This window comes from Lepisma saccharinum, chromosome 11, assembly GCF_977018435.1.
Source record: "Lepisma saccharinum chromosome 11, izLepSacc3.1, whole genome shotgun sequence".
Lineage (NCBI taxonomy): Eukaryota > Metazoa > Arthropoda > Insecta > Zygentoma > Lepismatidae > Lepisma > Lepisma saccharinum.
In genome coordinates, this window is record NC_139239.1 from 66590938 (window position 1) to 66606096 (window position 15159).

Here is a 15159-nt window from a genome sequence, read left to right on the forward strand (position 1 = left end):
CAAGTTCGCTTCCGTCCGCGAGCGATTCGCGTCGCCTAGCAAAATGGAGTTCGGTGCTATCACCTTGGGAATGCCGAGCGTCGCAAACGAGATACGGTTTCGTCTCTTGTAGTCGCAGGAATGAAGGGGATGACGAATGCTACGGTTTGCATATTAAATCAGTGTTCTTGGTACGGTCACCGGCAATAATAATGGTACACCCAGATCCTGAAATACTCCATACCAGACGTAGTGGATTTTAATAGCAAATTTTTAATGGCGACTTCTACCATCGTCGTAAAGTTAGGCAACCCACATAACGCCTTGCAGAAGCGAATATTTCAGAATGTGGGTGCCCCATTTTTTATTGCTGGTGAGTGTACATTCTCTGTATATGGTGAATATGATTTGGTAGTTGTTTAAGAAAGTTTGTTAACTTTAGTGTCACCGCATCTTGGATATGGACCCAGGTCAGGTGTGTACTCGACTGACCAATTTTTCTCCATATCTCTCTTTCTGTTAACTTTCCCTTCAGGCCCGTACTCAGGATTTTTTGAGGGAGGGGCCAGATCCATGTTTATGCATATATATACTGTGGCGGCTATTCGGGGCGACCTGTGGGCAGTTGCCCCCCGACTTATTTGCCACTTTTGCTGCCGTACTATGGCCTCTTAACAAGAGAAAATAACTGTCCTCGCCCCCTCCACTTCCCCAGTTTTTGCACCCAATCGCCAGTCAGAAGTATCTGCATAGTTCCAAGTTTCGCAAATTAAAAATGTTTTCAAATTTCCTTTACTTCCTTATGCCAGAAACATTGAACAGCCACGATAATTCCATGTTTAGAAAATAATATATTTATAAATTAAATAATACGCATTAGCAATTATTATTACAATAAAGAATTCTAAATTTGAGTTAACCCATAGCCCGCTACGAAGGATAGTAGCGGGCTATGGTTAACCACAAAAAAGAGAGAGACACAGACACTTTTGTCTGGTAGCCAGTAGCGGTGATTGGGTGCAAGGACAATTTACTTTATCTTGGCAGACAGGTTTGAGTTTTTGTTTGAGGTCCGCTTTTATGCACAGAAAGACTAATTGGGACTGGACCTACAGTTTAACGTGGGATCCGAACCACTATGTGCCTCCACCTGGTCTGGGTAGACAAGGCTTAACATTAAGAGGCCATAGTGCAGGAGCAAAAGTGGAAATAATTGGGGGGGGGGTCAACGGCATCAATAAAACTAAAATAACCCAATATCGCAGACTGCAGACTTCTGGAGACTTCCTCTCTCTTTACGCACCAAACACATCCATTTATGCAAGGACAAAATTGAAATTTTTACAAGTTTGAAAAATCGTCGATGATATTCTCGTAGCTTCTTGTAGGTTTACATTTCAAAATTTCATACTCGAGGGGGGGGGGCATGGCTCCCATGGCCCCTCCCCTGGGTACGGACCTGTTCCCCTCCACTTCTCCTCCTGTCATTTAACCCTCCGCCCCCGTCTCTTTCTGTTTGTCTTATCTTTGCTTCTCCCTGCAACTCTTGCGCGCTACGACGACAGGAGTCGAGGGTTTGAATCCCGGCCTGGGCATGGATGTTCTTTGCGAGCGTACGCTTCATCAATTTCAACATGATCATGTCATCATTCATTCTCATCGTCGCGATGAGCCAAAAGTTGAAAAAGCGACGTAAAACAACCTAATTTAATCAATGAGTCAATTTCTCCCTATCTCTTTTCACTCTATTTCTGTGCCTCTCCCTGTTTCTGTCTCTTCACGGGTCTTTATTTCAAAAATTGAACGTGAACCGATTTTATAACACTTAAAGAATTTCCCAGACACGTTACTGTACCAAGTACGTCCGTATGGTCTATTGATATGGAGTAGATATTTTTAGAATATCTGAGCGTTAATTATAACAGGGACGACCGATTCTAACAAATTCAAGTGAGTTTCTAGACCCGAAGAATCAGTCGTCCCTGATTATAGTACGAAGGTCGGTCAAAAAGTAATGCACAATCCACTGTAGCTCGGTAATGATAAGGACTAAGGAAATGAAATTTTGTAGGTAGAAGCATTGGTCCTTTGGAAATGTCACTCAATGTATGATCCATGTGCTTCACTGCTGCAGCCATCTTTGTTTCCATGACGCGAATGCACGTTCGTAAAATTCTTGAGGTTAGTCTTTACACCACTTTTTCACACACGCAACGAGCTCGTTGTCATCTCCAAACTGTTTTCCACGCAGATGAGCCTTCAGTCGTCCAAACAGATAGAAATCCGATGGCGCTAGGTCAGGACTGTATGGGGGTTGTGGCACCACTGTCCATCTCAGATGACCAATCCTCTGAACTGATGATTGCAGCATGCGGTCGTGCGTTATCGTGATGCAACTTGATGTCCGTTGCGAGTAACTCTGGCCTCTTTGCTCGTAAGCTACGCTGCAGTTTGTCCAAGGACGAACAGTAACGTTCTTTGTTATTGGTCGTTCCACGTTCGAGAAAGTATATGCAAATCACCCCCCTGTGATCCCAAAACAATGTCGCCATCAATTTGTTGTGTGACGGTCCTGGATGCTGCTATCGCCACGCTGAAACCTCTGAAGCCATTGACACACATTACTTCAATTCATTGTGTTGTCCCCACAGACTGGCAACAGCTTACTGTGAATCGTTGTTGCCGAGTTATCCCCGGACTTATAGAGGAACTATATCAGTGCACGTTGGCGTAGTAGGGTGTCACGTTCATCATCCATGGTGGCTTACCTGGAACAACAGGAAATAAAAAAAATAGTTGTTGGTTAGGTGTTAAAGGTCCAATGCTTCTACCTACAAAATTTCATTTCCCTAGTCCTTACCATTCCCGAGCTACAGTGGATTGTGCGTTACTTTTTGACCGACCCTTGTATAAATATTGACCTAGATGTATCGATGTTATCGAAATCAATTTGTTTTTGAGGGGAATATAATCAACAGTTTAGTATTTCATGTCGTACAGTCACCGGTAATAAAAAAAAATGGAACACCTAGATCCCAAAAATCTCTTTTCCTTGCAATACGTTAGGGGTGTTGCATAACTCTACGGCGGTGGTAGAAGTTAGCATTGAAAATTTGCTATTTAAGTCCACTTATCGCGGCAGAGCTAGGCAACACACATAACGCCTACGGGAAGCTTGTATTTCAAGATCTACAAGTCTTATTTTTATTGGGTGCCACTGTACATTTGAACCAAAGATAAAAGGCAGTTTACTTGAAAAACGATTCGAATTTTCAGTTTTCGACATCTAGGAATTTGCCTGTTTCGATAAAATATCCTGCACGATTCGGAATTGATACATGCAACGAGGTGAATGACCAACTTCTCTGAGCTACAAAACGCATTCTCTTGAAACGATGCATGCATCCCTTCTTCCCCTGCCTCAGCCAATAGGAGTCCAGGGAACAGGCAAGCACGCAGGAGAGATGGCTTGTACGGAAGTCCATTGCATGCACACCTTGCATCAGGTCATCGATTATCTGTTACTTTCTGCTATTGATTTTGCAATTTTTCAGCATGGCCTTTTCGCCCGCGATGGCAGGAGGCCAGGATTCCATTGGACGAGGAGAGAAATCGCAGGAAGCGGACGTAAGGATGATTCCACTGGGTAGGGTTAAATGGGGCAGACTTCCAACAAAGAGTTTCGGTGCTGGATCAATGACGTAACTAATGGTACCTTTTTCTATACTCTCAAAACGAGGAATGGAACCAACCTCGTAATTTCTCCTCATCGATACGATCAGCCAAAATTGGCAGAAAAGCGACGAAAAATAGTAAAAATAAGTGTCTCGTCTTGGAAATTACATACCGACATTATTACCCAAAAATCCAGACGAGATAGTAGCTCGAAAAACCGCCATGATAGTACAAATTCTGGAAGATTACATCTGTTTTGAAATCCTACTAGAGCATTCAAAGGTCAAACACAAACCTAGGTATCTATTTTTGGACTACGAGATACTTTACATCGCTTTAACTTAACTTACTATCATTAAGTGTTATCCGTTCACTAAATTTTAACTTTCTATCTTTAGTAGTTTACGTGTAATTTTTATGTATACATTAATTTCGATTGTTGAGCAGAATATTGTCATCATATTCTGTTCACTCTTCTCTTTCCCTCTCCGCTTTATTCATCCTTCTCCTATCTCTCTCTGTCTCTTTTATTTTTCCTCCTCACTCTCTTCTACTTTTCTTGTCTGTCTTTATCTGTGTTTGCTCTCATTCTCTTTTTTCCCCATTCACTGTCTTCCCTTTTCCTATTCACTCTCTTATCTTCTCGTCATCATATTTTCTCTCTCTCTCTCCCTCTGTCTTTTATTTTATCTGTTCACACTATTCGCTTCTTTCTCTCTTCTCATTTCCTGCTCACTCTTTTTTCTATCTCCCTCTCCCTTTTGTCACATTCTCTCTTTTTCTCTCTTCTTTACTCTCTAATTTTCATGGCGTATCTTCCCACTGTCTTTCCTATCTCTCTCTCTTTCCACTTTTTATTCTCAGTATTCTCTTATTATCCTCTTTGCTCTTTTTCTATCTCTTTTTATCTGACTGTTCTCACCCTCTATTCTCTGCACTATCCATCACTCTCTCTGCATAAAAAAGATTGAATAAAACATGCAAATTTTCCATATATTTGCAAAAACTCAATATGCTGACCAAGGCAGAATTTATTTTATTTTAGAACATAAACTATACGTTTTTCAAAATATACGTATGTTTTAAAATAAAATATAATAAATTCTGCCTTGGTCAGCATATTGAGTTTTTGGTTATCATGGAAACAAGGCTTAATGGTAGTTATCATGCGTATGTGCTACATGTGAAAACGTAATATTGCCGTCGCATTATGAGCTCTGCGTCCACTAAATTTCAAATATCTATTTATATTATGGTTCCGTATGAAAAATTCCCATACCAACGTGCGCATACTCTCGTAGCCAGTTGGTACGATCGTGGAAAATGGACTTCATTGAAATTGAACTAGGAATTAGATTCACTACAAAAAAAAGGCCTTTCTAAAGAAGTGTGTTTGTAAACTTATGTACATCAATTTCTCCTTTCCTTAAGAATTTCGGATTCTCCTAAAAGTCAAAAAGCAAAACTGAGAGAAAAAGCTATTATGGCGGAGAAGTAATCACATCCCTCTAAACGACAATTCCCTTCTCTACCGACGCTCTCCCCGGTTTTACCGCCTTTCTGTTATTTTTAGTGCGAAAATCAGATTATCCTCGAATCCTGTAGCACGCCCCCCTCCTCTTCCCCCCTCCCCCGCTCTTCATGAAGGTTTATGACATGTAATGCCAGCCAGAATATGTTGTAAGCCTCACCTAATGCCACAGTTTTGCCTTCAACCCGCAAGAGAGAGCCTCCCGTGCCAGTCATATTGATCTCGCATTTAGCCACGCCCACAGAGCCCCGCCCATTCTAAAACCGCCCGTTTTTTTCCCCTTTATACCTTTGCGGACGTCGTCGCCATGTTACCCTTGCCGTCTCCTCCCGTGCCCCCTCTTCCCCTCCTCGGCAACGGTGGTTGCGTGGGTGTCTGGTAAAGCTCACGTTTCCACCGGTATGCAGGGGTGGCGGGTAGATTTTCTAATAGGATTAAGCAGCGTGCATATTGTCTCAAATTGAATTCCAGTTGTAATTTTCGTATTGTAACGATTTCGACATAAATGCAGGGTTTGCGAGGGGGGAGAAAAGTGAGATTTTTCGTTCGTTTGTACTTTTGCCTCGTGGGCCATTCTGGACAGTTTAAGGAGAATGCATGCTGAATTCAGCTTTTAAATAAAAACGTTAGATGGGGTAAGTTGGCTCGCGGTAGAATTACGTCACTTTCATCTCTTTTGAGTTGAGCTTTGTAAACTTGAAACCAGAAACTTAATAAAATTGCTTCTTTTAGAAGAAAGATACAGTCACGAAATCTTTCATTTGCGTGATTTTTGTTATTATTTCATTGCTTTCCGGCTTTCCTAAGGAAATTAATCTGGTGGGGATCGCCAAAAAAGAAACTCCCATGGTTTAACCGTTGGTGTATTGACTATTCAAGTTCTAAGTCGGATACAAAATGGCCGTCAAATTATTTCTAAATATACAAGCAGTAGAATAAAAAACTCAAAATAATTCAGACGCCAGAACCTTTTTCTCAGGAGCCCTTTTTTTAATATCTAAGAAAGTCATGAATCCAAATAAGATAAAGCGCTACACGTTTTGAAATATGATCTTAAACATTTAATTTATTAATTAACACAAGACTGGATTAAAAATAATTCGTGTACCTGAGTGGTCTTCCTAAGGAACACTGAAAAAAATAAAGGTGTGGAAACTCACCTTTTGGGGTGAGTTTGGCTTGTCACAAATAGACGTCCCCAAAAGGTGAGTTTCCACACCCCATATTGGGGTGAGTTTTTCTCACCCTAGTATAGAGTGTGTTTTTCCTCCCATAAGGGTGAGTTTTCTCACCCTAGTATAGAGTGTGTTTTTCCTCCCATAAGGGCGTGTTTTCTCACCCTAGTATAGAGTGTGTTTTTCCTCCCATAAGGGTGCGTTTTCTCACCCTAGTATAGAGTGTGTTTTTCCTCCCATAAGGGTGAGTTTTCTCACCCTAGTATAGAGTGTGTTTTTCCTCCCATAAGGGTGAGTTTTCTCACCCTAGTATAGAGTGTGTTTTTCCTCCCATAAGGGTGAGTTTTCTCACCCTAGTATAGAGTGTGTTTTTCCTCCCATAAGGGTGAGTTTTCTCACCCTAGTATAGAGTGTGTTTTTCCTCCCATAAGGGTGAGTTTTCTCACCCTAGTATAGAGTGTGTTTCTCCTCCCATAAGGGTGAGTTTTCTCACCCTAGTATAGAGTGTGTTTTTCCTCCCATACGGTGAGTTATTCCTCCCATAGGGTGAGTTTGAGGGGTTCGTGAGGAAGAGGTAAATGATCTTTATTTAGTATAATAATGCTTACCTTTAACCTTGAAGAATCAGTCAGATCTTTTCTATCTTATCCAATATGAATTCAGAATAAGATAGAGCAATCATAACTTCATTGTAATTTCTTCCCAGATGGCAAATGTATCAAAGTAGAGAAATGCAATGTTAACTCTTGCATTGTGTAATATACGACATCACACTGAAAACAGTGTTTCTTCATTTAATGCGTTCAGATTTTAATGTGATTAATTGTCTTCTTTATAAAAATAATACCATTCAATTCAGCATTAAAATTTGACAAAGCTTAAAAATCTTAGAGGAAACTAGATGCAGCACGCTCACCAAGGTATTCATGTAGAAGAACAAGCCATCCCTAAATTACATGAAGCTTGCAAGGAATATAATGTATCGATTTCTAAATCATACAAAAAAGCCGCAACTTTTAATGTACATACATATTTTCCAATAAGTCTTTTTTGAGACTTCCACTTGATGCTTAGAAGCCAATTGGGACTGGATATATGTACAGTCACATACACTGCTGGGTTGTAATGATTTAATTGAAAGTCAATGGTGCTGTTACAACCCAGAAGTGTCCTTGAGTGTACAATATAACATGAAGGGTATTGATCTTCAGAAGTCACACCTGTTAATTATAAAATAACAACTTTTTTCTGTACTGTTTGGAAAGCAACACTCATGCTCACATACATTGCTAGGATAAATAAATGACATACTTAACACAACAAAATACTGTATACTTGTATATCCGTAGATAAATTTTATGTATACGTTGGATGCAAGTATATACATACATGGTAAGGGGATAATCTCTGAAAAATACTACCTTGCCACTAAATGCATACACATTAAGCAATAATTCAACCTTACCTTTCCTTTGCTGTTGGTTCTGCACACTCAGTTCAGTGCCACAATCATTACAATGTGAGTGATTTTTGGTGCTTTTAGAACCTATTTCAGTACTTTAATAAATTAATTAGAAACGAAAATGTACATTCTTAAGAAGGCAGAGCAAATTTAGTAGAAGTTATAAATGTTCATATACATAATTTTTAACCACTCTATTTCAAATACAGAGCTTAATTTTTTTCGCCCCAAAGATTAGGTTGAAGAAATAAAGTTACCAGTTAGCAAAAAATTCAACTTTATTTACAATATTCGTACATTTCATCTTGCAATAATTCAACATAGTTCTCACAATTTTATCCAAAAAAAGAGGAATTTTACTTCATTGCTAAAAATTTGCATGCTGTATTCCTTTAAAATGTCTGTATGGAAAGGCGTCCATGATCTGAAAGGAGAAAAAATGTAAGAGTAAATAAGAATATAACCAAGAATGCATTTAGGTCAGAGTGTGATAGTTTAGAATGTACTTATAACATTTATGAGTCTTAATACTTCCCTGAAAAGTATACTAGTGATGTGTGCATACAAAGTGATTCAAGCTTGAGTAGCCAGCCTTCGTGGATGAGTGGTTACGAAAGCATGCTAAAACGCCTGGGGTGTCGAGTTCGAATCCCAGCCTGAGCACAGGTGTTCTTTGTGAGTGTCCATTCATCCATTCCATCATATCATCACTCATCCTCATGTTCGCAATTAGCCCAAAAGTGGCAGAAATGCGAAGAAAAATAAACAAAATCAATCAGTCAAGCTGCTCAATTGATAGATTGATTTGGTGTTTTAAGTCCACTTTATGCACAATATGGCTAATCGAGACTGGACCTGCGGTTCAAAGTGGGATCCGAACCACTATGTGCCTCCACATGGTATCGAACCCAGGACCCCTTGATTACAAGGCAACGACCTACCACTGCACCATCGGGGAGGCCCTCAAGCTGATCAGTTTCTACATTGAATGCAGTAGCACTAAATTGGCAATTTATTTTACACAGCATTTCCCATAATATTTAAAGCTCGGGCGGGGGGTTAAACCCAGTAACCCCCCTTGCGTGCGCCACTGATTGAATGAACAGGTGGAGGGACTAAGAGTATGTCACCCTATTATGCAAAGGTAATATAAACATGCATGCTTTTATTTCATAAGCAAGGGCCTATACAAGGAGGGTGATGATGGGGCTATAAACAGGCAGGAAAAAATAGCGAAATGAGGGCTGACTACTGGGCACGCCACAGCATATAACTGGAAATTGCACACTATCTTCAAAAGTAAGAAATTACTTTAGGATAATATTTTGTGCTGAAACATCGGTGTCGAGAGATGGAGGTGGAACATATCCGTTGACCCCCCCACCCCCTGGAATTGCCATCGGCCATTTCAAGTCACAAAAAGCAGAAGTTGTTATAACATAAATAATGTTTAGAAAGCTTTTATTGAAAAGTTAAAACTTAAAGATAAAACAGAATAACTGTGCATTTCAGTACACTAACTGTGTAAAATGTAAAAAAAAAAAAAATTATAGTAATAAGGAAAAGTTGTACTTGATATTCATTCATCTAGTAGTTCTCCCAAAGGATTTAATAATAGTAATAATAATAATATAATTTTATTTTTTTTGTTATAATAGTTATTACTGTAAAATTATTATCATAACCATGATTCTTATTGTTAATATTTGTTCTACTATTAAGTTAAGTCAATGGATTGCCCCCTATACACACACACAAACACCTTTCTGGTGTCGCCTAAGAGCTCAAACAGTACCATTCAATGTTGGTGTGAAAAATATTTTTTTTACTAATTTTTGAGTGTTTAGCTTTAGCTTTCTTTTGTTTCTGTTAGTTCTGCAGGGTGCGAAATCCTGGGGGGACAGGGGGATTTCCCACCACCAACAATCTTGGCCTTAAAAATCCCCCCACCAAAAATTTCCGGGGGGAAGATTTTTTGTTATAACAAACGAAAGATAAGCAATTACTTTTAATTTCAAATATACTGTACTAAGAATAATATCGAAAACACACACAAATTAGTGTAGTTGTGAGTATTGAATGCTTTCTCTCTCAAGAAATCATTAACAAATCTACACCAATACGCACAATTAAAGTAAAACAAGAATGCAAGAAAATTATAACTATGAAATCTAATTGATTTATATTAACATAAAGCACAAACAAAACAAAAACTTACACATAATAAAAGCACTTCAACTATTTCATAATTTATAACATCTTTAACCAAGTTACTAAAGGAATTAGTTGGCTGCTTTACAATATCTGATATGTATAAAAGTAACAAATTAATTTACTTTTAATAATACACACATGTGGCGGAGGGGGAATGTAAATTAAGAACTTTCTTCCCCCACCAGTTTTCAATGATTTCGCACCCTGTAGTTCTGTCCTGTCAAAGTGTATGTGTAAACATCATGTAGCGAAAAGGCAAAAAGATTTTATTTATTCTGTACATTATACTAGCATGTAACAGGCACAGTGCCAGAAGGAGAAGTGAGTGGATGCCTCATTCCATCCTTTCACCCAGCAGACAAGAGACACATACCCTTGACAATTTTAAATATTTTCTATAGAAACAAGATATAGCTACATGAAAGTTCAACTCTCCAAAAATAAAAGCATGGATATGATTCTGTTTTCAAGTAGCAGAAATAAAGTTCTATTGAAAGTTTAGTAGGCTACGAAAGAAATACATAAAGATTATAATTTGTATATTTATGCTAAGGTGCATTTTGGAAATGCATATCCAAAGATTCTTAATTACAAAATGAAAGGTGTGTATGTATGGTTCGCACACGCAGCATTATATTTTACGTTCCTAGTTCTATTTATGTGATTCTGACATTTTCAGATTACATACAGGTTAATTGATTTATTTACTTACATTTCCATTTACAAAATCAGGATCATCTTCAAACATCAGATGTGGTTATTTTAGTTAAACAGCATTCAATGTCTGAAATAAGGAATAAATTTAAATTAGATTAATCTTAAAAGTAGCAAAAATTTAACTTCTTCAATACAACAGTTTATTGTACAACTATATTTCTTAATAGATGGAAGACTATTTGAAGCGTTCAAGTGGATTTAACATATAAAAGTTAATTATCATGCAAAGTTAGTATCATTTGGATCCCCCCAGTAATATAAATTCTCCTAAGGAATGTCTATATATACAGTGGAAGATTGAATGAAAGAAACCCAGAATGATGAAAGTTTAGATACTTTTCAAATAAGAATTAATTTCTTTATCTGTGTGTTTTCTTCTACATAACATCTCAAAATGAATTTAATTTCGAAAGACAAAATTTGTATGTAGGCTTTAACAGGGTAACTGATAGCCAATAAATGTAGCATCACAGACCCTCACTTTGCAAGTTGAAAAGAGAAAACAAATATAATGTATGAATCACTTACTTCATCCCACATCCACAAGAACACTAAATTGTACACAAGCAGCAATCGATTCTCAGAACTTAAAGATGCTGACACAGAAGTATATTTGCTGTGTGGTCTAGTCAACCATTTTTTTTTTCACTAATCCTCCATGAAATTAATTGTGTAACAAAGATATTAGGAAAGGTATGTAAAGAGTGAGATGCATAAATATTTCCCGGAGAAGTTCAATGCAGTTCAATTCCTTAAATACACGTGGGACGTCAAAAAATATTGAAAATTATGAACAACTTGCCTGGTAATATTTTAACATCTCGCTGTACACATTGTGTAATTAGTATGCCATATCAATTTCCAAATACTTCTTAAGACAGTCACAACAAAGTTTTACACTCCAGCCTACACTGTGTATAACTATTAGTACTGTCCTTCCCAGTGGCGAACACTCCCTTTGAAACAGAAATAACCGAAGCTATGAGACACCCACCCACCCTTTCCTATTTCCAGATTTGTTGTTTGAATTTGTTTTTAAGTCCACTTTATGCACAGAAAGGCTAATCGGGGCTTCACCTAAAGTTCAAAGTGAAATCTGAACCACTACCGAGTATGGAACCTCGGACTCCTTGATACATGTATTTATGTATGCATGTACTTTTGACACTTTAATTTTCTTTTCACACTCACTATGATGACTAAATGTTCAATACTAGCTGACCACCTCTAGCGTGCACTACACCTGGGTACATATAGTGGTCGCCACTGGTCCTCCCACCTCAACATATAAGCTTACTTCCTAAGAGACCTCTGTCATTTCAAGTTCCTACAGCTTAAAACTTATGAAAATAATGAATAATAAATTCCCTTGAAAAGAGAACAAAATTAGATTTGAACTACTCTACTTACATTGCATATCTGTGTAAACCCAACCCATGCAGGATCCTTGAAAAACTGCTATCGGTGATGAGTGGCGAAATGTTCAGTGTAGATTGGAACTAAGGCGAGTGTGTTTGTGGGTATTATCCGTATTCACTCCTCTCTATGCATGGCACATTCCTGAAAAGGAGTTGAAAATTAAAATAATACTTAAAATTTTATGTTGCACAACCATATTTATGTGTAAAAGAAATCTAAGACAACACTCTAAAAGAAATTCTAGCTGCTGCTTGAAATTGTAAGTTTTCTTAACTTAAATTGTTAATGTTTAGAATCCCCCAGGGACCGAAAATTAGAAGATACTATGGACGCACACTACAGAAAACCTCACGAATATCAGCGTCTGAATGTGGGAAGGCGATCATTGCTCCCGAAAATTAATGTCAAGGTATATTTAACTTTCACGCCCTTGTTTACAATGTGTCTTTTTTCCTTTAAAAAATTGTGAATTAGATGCAATCGACTACAACGAATGAATGGAGTTTAAGCAGCAGCTTACAAATCTTATAAACTCTTACAGAAGCCTGTTTTGTAAATAATATTTCCCATGCAAATTAACTTTACGTCCCACAGTATCCCACTGCATTATTTTGGCCTCTTTACTTAAAAATCAATTACAAATCCCTCTGGGGTACGTTCCGACAGCCAATAACGAAAGATTATGAATTATGCGCAACAAGTTACTTTACAACTTTAGGAACATCACACACCAAACGAAGGTGCCAGTCGCAGTCAGAATAGTCGACACCAAAGGGGGCTCTAGCCCACAACGAAATATTTTTGGCCCATCTCCTCCTAACACAAATAGCCAACAGTTAAAAATTGGGATTGCTTACAGCGCAGCGAGAATCACACAAGAACAGAAGAACACAAAGAGAGAGGGTGAAAGAGACCGAAGATACATTGACAGCGAATGACAGAGAACATAAATAGAAGGAAATGGGAAAGAGAGAAGGAAGCGTAGAAAGAAAGAGACAAAAGGTAAAGAAGAATAACGGAAATGGAAACAGAGGAACCAAGAGAGCAGAGAAAAATTGAAACATATGAAAACGGAGAAAGAAATAAAGATGATAGAGAATCCTAGTAGCAGTGATAATTGTAGTAGGGTCAACCTTTGTGACGTTGTTCCCCCAAACATCCACATATTCTGTTTAAAGTAAGATTATCTTTCGTTTGTACCGGATTGTATCGCATTTACTTTCGTTTGCAACATTACAGAGTTCGAGTATTCACAAATTGAACTTGGGGGGGGGGGACTTCAGGTAGCCCGTACAGTTTTATCCCAGCGCATTTTTTCGATTGTACCGTAACGATTTGAGAGTAAATTAAATTAATATTTGAAGTTCCCTCGCCCCCAACTTTAAAATGAAGGACAAAATCATTACGTTTGTACCATTGAAATAACTAAACTAAACAACTAAAAGCTCCCCATCATGGAGGAAGAAAAAATCAAGCAACTTCTTGGATAGAATTTCGTTTGTGCACTTGAAATTTTATTTTTTATCGTTATAGTTTTCCAGTTATTTCTCTCCAAAAATGGGAGTGGGAAGGACGGAAACGAACTTAAACCATGATTTCTCAGTCTCCGTAACCATAGGCGTAAATTGGCGGGGACAAGGACCCCCAAAATTTTCACATTTGTTAAAATCTTCAAGTTAGGCGACCTGAGGAGCAAAGTAATAAAGAGTAATATTTGTGACTTCGCTAGTTATTTAAATGTCTTAGCACGTCGAGCTGCGACGCCAGGTGTCCCGGGTTCGAATCCCGCTTGGGCATGGTTGTTTGTAAATGTCCATTCATCAATTTCATCACTCATCCCCATATTCTCAAAATTAGCCAAGAGGCACAAACCGCGAAGTAAAATAAAACGAATCAATCAAATCAAATCAAACCATGACGAATGCCAATCTTCGGACGAGAACTATTGAAAGGGCTCACACTGCATGCTAAACAGTGCCCTCTCACCGTGTACTGTCATTATTTCGAAATGTGAAACATATTTTGGTCTAAGCATTTAGGATAGGACAATCTGAGCATATATAAAGAAAACTTACAGTGTAAAAATATTGAAAACGTTATTGAACTTACTTACCTTCGAATCCTGCTTTCTTATCTTCACTTTCAAATACCCACTCAGCAGACAAACTATTCTGGCCCACGGCACAGACGACCTCACACAATGTCAACGGCAAGGCTATTCTGGGCCTGCTTATCCCAGACGTCCTTCGATTGGTCCACACGAAAAGCGCGCCGTATACGACGCGTGACTTGCAACAAAAGATGCTAAAAGTGAATGTCCTTTAAACAAAGCAACGATCTTTGGGGGAGGGGGTGGTTTAGACAACTTTTGTGGCAGGCGGATCCACTGGGAGGGCGATGGGAGCGATCTCCATTCCCAACTGCCAGTTCTTGGATATGATATTATACCTGATATTTTTGAGACTCAAATGTTCCGACTTTTATCCCCAAATTTAAAAGGCTCGATAATATTTATAAAATAAGTCAACCTTATGATCAAGATAAGCTAATCGAAACTGACACTACAGTTTAAATTTGTATTGAATCACTGTGCAATATGCTTCAAAATGAAATCGAACTGAGACCCCTTGAGGGAATAGGCTTTCGTGTTCTGTGAATATTCACTATATTTCTCATATCTGCTCATTCAGATTACATTGTGGCAATAGGAGGTCAAGAGGCATTATGATACAATAATAACCACCTATTCCAGTCCTCGACCTCTATTTTTGCAAAGGAATTCTCTATCTTCTAGAACACAAAATCAGCTTCGTTCCTGTTTACAGTATAATATGTTGTTTATATATAGCAGTGTAGTGTATGTTAGAATTGAGGTTCGGTGAGGTGAGGCATTCGAATGAAATTCGCCCCTCCCAGCTGTAACTTCTGGATCCGCCACTGGTTTGTGGCAATTTGAAAGCGCTCTGTGGATACCAAAGTCCTAAGAA

General features: G+C 38.4%; 1 long non-coding RNA gene across 1 annotated transcript; it reads right to left on the minus strand.

Moving 5' to 3' along the window:
* Positions 1-8082: 8082 nt before the first annotated feature.
* LOC145995296 (uncharacterized) lies at positions 8083-14364 on the minus strand. The gene is made up of 4 exons (XR_014442433.1): positions 14286-14364; positions 12164-12313; positions 10749-10820; positions 8083-8246 (listed from the first exon to the last, which is right to left on the minus strand). It is a non-coding gene; the product is annotated as an uncharacterized LOC145995296 (long non-coding RNA).
* Between the last annotated feature and the right edge of the window lie 795 nt (positions 14365-15159).